Source organism: Galeopterus variegatus, unplaced genomic scaffold (genome assembly GCF_000696425.1).
Source record: "Galeopterus variegatus unplaced genomic scaffold, G_variegatus-3.0.2 Scaffold271, whole genome shotgun sequence".
NCBI classification, from domain to species: Eukaryota; Metazoa; Chordata; class Mammalia; order Dermoptera; family Cynocephalidae; genus Galeopterus; species Galeopterus variegatus.
Window position 1 is genome coordinate 1190368 of NW_007726382.1, and position 6173 is coordinate 1196540.

General features: G+C 42.1%; 1 protein-coding gene across 1 annotated transcript in view; it reads right to left on the reverse strand.

The window, feature by feature from the left end:
- SGK3 (serum/glucocorticoid regulated kinase family, member 3) overlaps nucleotides 1-6025 on the reverse strand; it is a 91083-nt gene extending 85058 nt beyond the window's left edge. Inside the window, exon 1 of the mRNA XM_008566850.1 lies at nucleotides 5976-6025. The gene's annotated coding sequence lies outside the window, so the exon portion shown is untranslated. The remainder of the gene's footprint in view (nucleotides 1-5975) is intronic.
- Nucleotides 6026-6173: the final 148 nt, after the last annotated feature.

The following is a 6173-nucleotide window of genomic DNA, read 5'->3' on the forward strand; positions in this document are numbered from 1 at the left end:
CCTTTTTTTTTTTTTTTTTTTGTTTTTTTGAGTCCTTTTCTTTTAAATATACCTATTGAAAAAAAATATGGGGGCTGGCCCGGTGGCGCACTGCGCTAGTGCGCCGCTTGGGAAGCACGGCAGCGCTCCCGCCGAGGGTTTGGATCCCACATACAGACCGGTTCCCGCTCACTGGCTGAGCGAGGCGCGGGGGCAACACCGAGGGTTGCGATCCCGTTGCCGGTCCCGGTCCGGTACGGGGGCGACACTGAGGGTTGCGATCCATTGCCGGACACGGAAAAAAGACAAAAAAAAAAAAAAGAGGAGTGTCCAAGAATCTCAACAAAAGTCATCTGAGCCTGTTGATTCCCTGAAACTGGCTCCATGTTATTACAGACATTTAGGGAAGGGACTGAGTGAGGTGAAAGTAACCACTGACAGCCTTTTGTTTTCCATACTAGATTCAAAACTGCCAGGATAAAGAGGAAGGCCCTAAATTTACCCCAACAATAATATGTCCACTTGGTCTAGACTGACTAGGGATGGCTCTAGCTAACTAGCAAGGCTCTGTCCTATCCTTCTGGGCCTCCCAAGGTCACCATCTTGGGTTCCCAACCACCAGATGCCTGCCCTATTCCTGATTTCCCAAGCTCTTCCACTCAGAGGCACACTCCCGCATATCATGTAGGCAGATGAGAACAAAGAACGCTCCCGAAGACAAATAGAGAACTGTGATCACTGGAGAGTGATGGGGCTTAGGGGCTGGTTCTGACTGAGGAAGTTGGGAGAACTCAGACTAAGAAAGGACAAAAGCAAAACAGAAAACCCCACAGACGACAACCACCATTGTGCCTCACAGCATCTCTTGGAAGAACCTCTAACCTATGTCTGCTTCTATTCTAACTCTCCTCAAATCCATTCTTCCCATAGTGGACAGAGTAAATTTTTTCTTTTTTTTTTTTAATCACTGTAAATCTGATCATTTCACTCCCTCCTTAAACCCTTTCCATGGCTTCCCACTGCACTTAGAATAAAATCCAAACTCTGGGGCTGGCTGGTTAACTCAGTTGGTTAGAGCCTGGTGTTATAACACCAAGGTCAAGGGTTCAGAACCTCGTACCAGAAAACCACCAAAACAAACAAACAAAATCCAAACCTCTGCATTACTGCTGACAGCCTACAATCCCCTCACAGGTCCTAACCTCTGCCTACCTCTCCAGCTGCACTCACCAAGGCCTCTAGCCTTTCTAGTCACTAGACACCCATCCGAACAAACTCCTTCCTGGTTCAGACACAAACCAAGCCCTTTCCCATCTCCTATCTCTCAGTCTCTTGTACCTGTGGCCCAACTCTCTGGGATGCTTTCCCCTCGGCTCTTCACGTTGAGGCCTTTGTTCAAATTCACCCTAACTAAAGTGCTCTCTCCCCAAGTTAATATGTCATCATCCTGTTTATTTCCACTTTAGCATTTATGGATTGCATTCTGCTTGTTTACTGAGAAGCTCCCTAACTGGGGTGTAGGAATTGTGACTTATTTACTGTCATGCACTTAGTAAACCCTAATAAGACATGTTTGTTTCATCTATTCATTAAACAGGTAGAAAGACCCTCATCATTCCTTCACAGTCTTCCAAATCATCAAGTTCTCCCTCTTTACTGGATCTCTCCCATTATTATACATACTAATATGCTATGATATCTTAATATTATAACAGATATTACAAATGACAATATAATTTAACAGATGTGATGCGGATGTAACATTAGTCTGTGCCCCAACTTTAATTATTTGTATGGATGATTTGTCTGATAACACTCTTAACTAAGGCTTTTTACAAACAGGAACTCAGGATAAACACAGATGCTTATACACTGTGATAAAGAAAACTTTACTCCAAAGCAAATATTTGCTTTCAAAACTTTTGCTTTCTTCTGACAATAAAACTTTGTTGGTCAGCACATTAGAAGAAATTTCCTAAAGCACATAAATTACAACCAATTAGATATTTAAATACTTATTTAAACTGTAGTACATTCATTTCAAATCGTGACCCTACAATGGCTATGTTATTAGAAAAAACAATATGCAGAATTTTACCTTAAACTTTTAACATTTCAAAAATGAGGACCTTTATATATATTTTCCCTACCAACTCTTTACAAATAGAAACTGCAGCTTCATTCCAGGAATGGTAAAATAAATTTAGGCCTATACCTGTAAGTACTCAAAATCAAGAACCAAGAAAAAAAGTTAGGCTAATGCATGCCCTAGACCAGGAAAACCCCAGTTGAGGTTTGAGAGGCCGCAGAAGATACAATGAAATGGCTGAAGCTTCTACACAAATTCTAGAGTCAAGTTTTAATGTACAAGAGTCACAAGTAAAATGAAAACATTGACTCAACTGGAATAAGTTCAGGGAGATGTTTGTAATGTAAAATTAAGCAAAATGTTTTCAACGAAATGCTGATATCAAATTTAATAAAACTGTAAGCTTCAACAGCAGACTTAAGTATCTTCTATCCACCTTTCTCTGAAGAACTTAAAGTTCTGGCATTTCCCTTCTCCATATATCCAAGAAAATAAATTTAAAAAGAGGTATGAACACTTTTTTTAGATTAAACAATGAAAGAAGGTAAATTACTTTCTGCCACCCAGAGAGAGGAAGAGAATGTTCAGTCCTACCCAGCTCAGAAAACAAGGCAGAGAAAAATATTTCTGTGCCTGGAGATACAAAAAACAAAATATAGTTTAGGAATATTACCCCGCGAGAGAATCCAAAGCTGCAGATGCTGCTCCATAAAGTCTGTCTTATCTTGACAGTTTCCTGAGTGAGTTTATTGTGTATTTTTTTAAACATCTGCCTGTCCATCTATGTGGGTGCTGGTATGCTGCCCTCTGTACGCCCACTCTCTTCTATGAATCCAGACTTCAATGTCTTCATTTCTATCTTTTCCTTTAGTACTGAATTTTTCCCTGCTATTTTCCTTATTTGTCCATACTGTAGAAATAATTGTTGAAGCCCAATATTTAATGATTTAAAAGACTATCAGGTAGAACTTTAAGTTCGCTTTTATTTAAAAAGCAGATAAGTGTGCATGGATCTTATTTTTCCTTTAGAAGTAACTAGACTTTGAATGTGTGTGCTGCTGCTCCTCCAGAAGCTTACATGAAGCAAAGAAAAAAAGACAAATGCTCAAAGAATTATACAATTCAAGGTAGACTGTGATAAATTCTCTATGAAAGTTAAGAAAATTCAAAGGAAAAACTTCCAACTGAACTTATACAGGTATTTGGGGTGGTGGTGGCATGTGAGGGAGATTTGAAGGATGGCACTCAAAACAGTTTGTCTGAATGGAGGTCCACATTGGGGAAAAACAGCAACTCAATAATAAGAAACAGAAAGAGAAACTGTCATGCAGCAACACCACCTTGTGATTTTATAGGGCAATACCATTAAAGCTTTATTTTACTTTCATATTTACAAGCCTAAGTTGAAAATCGTTATTTTTATCTAGGGGAGATACAGGCTGGAAAAGTGGGTTTGACATCACATTGTAGGAAACTTTGAATGCCAGGCTTCTCACTCAGGATTTCATTCTGCAGAAAAGGATGCGAGGACATTTGAAAAAGGAACTGCAGGGATGTAGGTATAGAAGATGGGAAGAGCACAAAGAAACAGGGGCTTGGCAACAAGGGGAATGACAGTTTTGCAAAACACTGGCAGGTGACATAAGTCACTAGCTATTTGCACTTGACATGCAAAGTAGGAGGTCAAATTAATTTTGCTTCAAAGTTTTATTCCTGGGTAACCAGGAGAAACAACTAGAAATGGGACGAGGGGAGAATAGAGCAAAATGACAGTGAACTAGTTTAAGTAATTACCGGCCTTGTAATGTCTGCATCAGATTCACCCATTTGATATCTTCGGAATGCCAAGCAGTGTTCCCAGGCTCTCAGGATACAGCAGTGAACACAACTGGCAAGCATCCTACCCACATGGAACTTACCCTCAACTGGCGGACAACAGATAATAATTAATTAAACAAGTTGATATATGTTATAGGAAGTGTGGGGCTGTATGCAATTTTAAGTAAGAAGGTAACTTCTAAACAAATACCCAGAGGTGAGGGAGTGAGTTATGAAAAGAGCTGGGGAAGAGTCAGCAACTAACACACTAATATCTCAAGATAATTTCACTCCACAATGTTTCTGAAGCTAGCAGCAACATTGCAACATATTTCTTCAGGGCCCAGTCCTATTTCCTTGGACTAGCATTTAGAGTTCCACTATCGTACCCAATCAAAAAAACGTCACTAATAATGCAGTGATAACAAACTGCCAAGCAGGTCAATTTGTTTATACTGGCTATTTACATTCCCTACGTGGGAGAAAAGGACTGCATTTTAAAACAACAAAACCAAAACACTGTTAGAACATGTTTGTACAAAGCTTAAGAAGACAATCATCTTGTTCTCAAAGCAATAATTGATGTAGCAACTTTGAGACTTATGATTTAAATCAAAGATGCTGAAGAATGATCATGAATCATGCAATTAAGCTACCAAGTAGGATGCTGCTGAGAGAAAAACCATTCACAGTACCATAAAACCGTCAAAAACAGAAATAGTAACTATCATCAACAGTAGAAGTAATAGCATCCTTTGATTTTATAATTTGTTGATCAGCAGAGCTGAATTCTAGTCTAAGCTCTCCCATTTAATGCTTCTGGGTCTTTGGTCTGATCCTTATCTGTAAAGACCAGCTGGTCTGATTTTCAGATCCCTTTCAATTTTGAGAATCTATATGGCAAACTATGGTCCCTATGTTTGTTTATGTATTTTGGGTGCTCTGGTTTACTTCAGTCTTACAATAATAGTACACGTAAACACCGCACCCAAAATAGCACAACTTAGCAGTTCTGTATAAAGTGATATGAACTGCTTTTAAACAAAACTACCTCAAATTGGTGCTTAAAAATGAGGCTCAACTGAACGGAAAAGTACTGCCTTTTTTCATCCTTCTTTTAGAACAATCTTCATGACTCTGAGGTTTCTGTAGCATGTGAGAGTGGATTTGATTTGGAACAAGGTGGATGATCACATCAGGTATGAGAAAAAATAATGAGACCTTTTCTTGTGTGACTCAATCTAAGAAAACTGTTCCAAAAGAATCCCCAAGCATTTCTAGCAACAGCTCTGAGGAAAGAAGGGGTTTTCTAGTGTCGGCAACTTTAGAGATTAATGCACATCTGAACGCATAATAAAACAGCCAACGTTTATTGTGAATTATGTGCCAGGCACTAGATATTAACTCATTTAATCTTCGCAACATTCCTATAAGGCTGGAACTATCATCATCCCCATTTTATTTAGGGGAAAACTAAGGCATAGAGAAATCAAGCAAATTGACTAAGTTTTCACAGTTAATAAGTAGATTCAAACCCTGGCATTCCAGCTTCAAAGCCTGCGCGCTTAATCTCCACCATACACTCCCTACGTAAACCCCGGTGTCCTTGTTTAAATAACAGTCCCATTATTAGTTGCACCCTTCTTGCAAACTAAGTAACCCGAAATCAAAATAAGGCCGCAACGCAAGCTAACTACCGAGTTTCTCCTCCAGCTTGAATCCCCAAACTCGTCGTACATTTTAAATAACAGAAAAACGCTATAAACCTGAGGCTTCTCGAGATTTGGGGAAGCTGTGTGGAACAATTCAAACGTTTTCTGTCCAGGAGCAAGTGCCGTGGCAAGTGCCGCGAAGCTGGAGCACGCTCCGGTGTCGCCCTGGTGCCTCCCTCCGGGGGTTCACGCGAGGTGGCCGCCTGTCCGCCCACGCCCCGCCCCGCGCTCCTACCGGCGCGGAAGTGGCACCGGACCCGTCCGACCAAACCACACCTGCCTCGAGCGCGCCCGCGAGTCCCTCCACCTTGCCCGCGCGGGGCCAGAACCCTGCCCACCCGGGGGCTCCGCGCGACCTCCATGGGCCACACGCTTACCTTCGGGGACCCACCCCGGCGCGTGGCGAATGGGAAGCGCCACCACACTCGACCGGGCTCCCAGAGGTGCGCGCCAAGCTATCCGCCCTAGCCGAACCTCCGGGCCCCGCCCCCCGCAGCAGGCTCCGCCCTCCCCAAGCACCGGCTCCGCCACGGCCACGCCCAAGTCGGGGGCGGGGCTGGGAGAGGTGAGGCCCC